Genomic DNA, 3417 nt, shown 5'->3' with positions numbered 1-3417 from the left:
CGGTCCCGTGATGTGGGATTCACCTCTGTATGCTGTGAATATGTTTTATTGCCATTGTTTAATAAAGCTGCTTTCAGCTGTGTGTGTGTGTGTGTGTGTGTGTGTGTGTGTGTGTATATATATGCAGAGAGAGAGAGAAAGAGAGAGAGGGAGAGGGAGAGAGGGAGAAAGGGAGAGAGAGAGGGGGAATAGATGGGTTGGGTTGTGGATCTGGGAAGAGTTGTAAGGAAATTGGAGGGTGGCTATTTTCAAAATATACTGTATATATGTATGAAGTTCTGAATTAATTAGCAATAAGTATGGATTTAAAATAGTTTTATTCTTGTACAGACAATGAGAAGAACTTTAGATAAATAAGAGACACATTAGTACATGAGGGAAGATACTGATTATTTCTTTTTTATTTATTGATATTTCATTGAGCTCTACATTTTTCTCTGCTCCTCTTCCTGCCTCTCTTCTCCCTCCCTTCTCCTTCAACCCTCTTCCAAGATCCCTGTGCTCCCAATTTCCTCAGGAGATCTTCTATTTTACTGTTATCCATTTAGATTAAATCTATATATGTCTCTCTTAGGGTCTTCATTGTAATCTAGGTTCTCTGGGATTGTGATTTATGGGCTGGTTTTCTTTGCTTTATGTTTAAAAACCACTTATGAGTGAGTAAATGAGATAATTTCTTTCTGGGTCTGGGTTACATCACTTAAAATGCTGTTTCCTAGCTCTATCCATTTGCCTGCAAAATCAAGATGTAGGTTTTTATCTGGTATGTAGTACTCCATTGTATAAATTTACTACATTTTCCTTTTCTGTTCTTTGGTCTAAGGGCATTTAGGTTGTTTTCAGGTGCTGGCTATGACAAACAATGCTACGTGAACATAGTTGAGCACATGTCCTTATGGCACATTTGAACATCCTTTGGAAATATACCCAAAAGCGGTATTCCTGGGTCTTGAGGAAAGTTGTTTCCTAATTTTCTGAGAAATTGCCACACTGACATCCAAAGGGGACTGTACCAGCTTGCATTCTCACCAGCCATACGAGAGTGTTCCCTTTACCCACAACCTCTCCAGAATAAGTTGTCATCAGTGTTTTTGATCTTGGCCATACACAGAGCTATAGTACTGAAAACAGCCTGGTGTTGGCATAAAAACAGGCAGCAGGACCAATGAAACCAAATCAAATACCCAGATATTAATCCACACAGCTTCAAACATCTGATTTTTGACAATGAAGCAAAAAATTTCAAATGGAAAAAAGAAAGCATATTTAACAAATGGTGATGTCATAACTCCATATCAACATGTAGAAGAATAAAAATAAACCAATATCATCACCATGCACAAAACTCAAGTCCAAATGGATCAAAGACCTCAACATAAAGCCAGGCACACTGAACCTTACAGAAGAGAAAGTGGGAAGTACACTTGAACGCAATGGCACAGGAGAGCACTTCCTAAATATAACCCCAGCAGCAGAGACACTGAGAGAAACAATTAATAAATGGGAACTCCTGAAACTGAAAATCTTCTTTAAAGCAAAGGACATGGTCAATAAGACAAAATGACAGTCTACAGAATGGGAAAAGATCTTCACTAAGCGCACATCAGACAGAGGTCTGATCTCCAAAATATACAAAGAACTCAAGAAATTGGTCATCAAAAGAACAAATAACCCATTGAAAAAATGGAGTACAGACCTAAACAGAGAACTCTCAACAGAGGAATGTAAAATGGCTGAAAGACACTGAAGGAAAAATGGAACATCTTTAACCATCAGAGAAATGCAACTCAAAACAACTCTGAGATTGCATCATACTCCTGTAAGAATGACCAAGGTGCTGATGGTTTCTTGTCGCCTGTGCATCTGTTCTGTGTCAGTTGTGCTGTGCTACACAAGTGAGAAACACACTAACAGAGTTGGATAAAAGATGAGGGGTCCATAATGCAGCAATGATTTCACACTGAGATGTAAAACATGGAAGGAAAGATGAAATTTTGTGTGGATTTCTAATATGCTATCTAAACAGGTGGATTCACAATAAATCAGCATAAAGTCTCTCACTGGGATAGTGGCATACAATTTGGAAGAAAATTAAGAGAGAAAAAGAAAATAAGGAAGTATGGAGCTAATATTAAAAAAGCCTTTAGAGACCAAAAGCAGTATGAGCTTTTTTATGAGAATAGGTGGTAGAACAAGCCCAGTGGGGGATAAAGTATGAACACGGAGGCATAGGAACCAAGAATGCAGTATTTCAAGCAAGGTTGGGAAATGTAGGAAGTAATGTACACAAATAGCCTATAATTACATGAGTAAAAAAAAATTTAGTCTCCCAGAGAAACCGTGTCTCAAAAAAAAAAAAAAAAATAGAATTTCATCCTCTGAGCCTGCAGTGAGATGTAAAGTCAGGCAATTTTCAGATTGTAGACAGATGACAACCACTCAAATGTTAAAAGAAATGCTGCTGAGGATTCAGGGAATCAAGGAACCTTTATGTAGGAAGTTCAGGCCTACCAGGCCAAAAGGAGCCAATCTCGTGTCTGCCTGGAGCTGGCAGAGGTCCTGATCGTGCCTAGCCAGTGAAAGATGAGCGTGAGATGACAAGTGTCAATGATCAGAATGCCTGTGATGGAGGAAGGTCACTGGTTAATTAAATAAAGAAGCTGCTTGCCCTGATAGGTTAAAACATAGGTGGGAGGAGTAAACTGAACAGAATGCTGGGAGGAAGAGGAAGTGAGCTCAGACTTGACAGCTCTGCTGTCTGGAGCAGAGACGCCATGCTCCTGGCTCCTGGGCAGACGCATAGCTCTGTTCTCTGAGACACACACGATGAAGCTCCGATCCAGGATGGACATAGGCTAGAATCTTCCCGGTAAGCACACCTTGGGGTGCTACACACCTGATTGGAAATGGGCTAGTCCAGGTGCGAGAGTTAGCTGAGAAGAGGCTAGATGGGCCAAGCAGTGTTTAAAAGAATACAGTGTCCAGAGAAACCCTGTCTCGAAAAACCAAAAAAAAAAAAAAAAAAAAAAAAAAAAAAAACAAAAAAACAAAAAAAGAATACAGTGTCCGTGTAATTATTTTGGGGCATAAACTAGCCAAGCGGCTGGAGTTCTGGGGACGCAGCCCCGCCACTCCTATTACAACATGCCTGGGTACTGGATGGTTTATAAGTGTTTCCTCCTTGTTAAATAAAAGTCTGCTCCAGTGTGGGTCTCTGTCTCTATCTCCATCCATCACCAGGTGAAGGTTCTATGGTGATATTCAAGATATTCGTCAGTATTGCTATAGGATAGGGTCATTTCAGGTTCCCTATCCTCAGTTGCCCAAGGAACTAACTGGGGACATCGCCTTGGGCTCCTGGGAGCCACTCTAGGTTCAAGTCTCTTGCCAACCCTAAGGTGGCTCCCTTATCTAAGA

General features: G+C 40.4%; 1 protein-coding gene across 6 annotated transcripts in view; it reads right to left on the bottom strand.

The window, feature by feature from the left end:
- The window catches only part of Cdh18 (cadherin 18), a 769132-nt gene that overhangs the window by 47240 nt on the left and 718475 nt on the right, over window positions 1–3417 (bottom strand). The gene's annotated exons all lie outside the window — the stretch shown is intronic.

This window comes from Microtus ochrogaster, chromosome 19, assembly GCF_000317375.1.
Source record: "Microtus ochrogaster isolate Prairie Vole_2 chromosome 19, MicOch1.0, whole genome shotgun sequence".
NCBI classification, from domain to species: Eukaryota; Metazoa; Chordata; class Mammalia; order Rodentia; family Cricetidae; genus Microtus; species Microtus ochrogaster.
Note: the sequence above shows the minus strand (reverse complement) of the source record. Positions and strands in the feature narration are given on the sequence as shown.